Below are 335 nucleotides of genomic sequence, written 5' to 3' on the forward strand. Positions count from 1 at the left end.
ATGCAAATTCTTGGGTCCCACCCTAGACCTACTGGATCAGAAACTCTGGGGGTGGGGCCCAGCACCCTTGTGTTGTAACAAGCCCTGCAGGTGATTCTGATGTGAAATAAGTTGGAGAACCAAAAGTCAAGCATGCAATAAGGCACGGCCTGTCACTAACCCCAAATCAGAAAGAACTCAGGGGAAAAGGGCCAATCAGTTGGCTTTTGAAACAAATATGCAAAATGTCTTCCCATTGCTTAAAAATAGGTTTAGAGAGAGAACATGATTTTGAAAGAAAAATGAAAATTATCTATGGCTTTTTGTTTTAAATAGTAAGAGATTAAAAAGAGAAG

The sequence above is a fragment of the Equus caballus genome, chromosome 11, assembly GCF_041296265.1.
Source record: "Equus caballus isolate H_3958 breed thoroughbred chromosome 11, TB-T2T, whole genome shotgun sequence".
NCBI classification, from domain to species: Eukaryota; Metazoa; Chordata; class Mammalia; order Perissodactyla; family Equidae; genus Equus; species Equus caballus.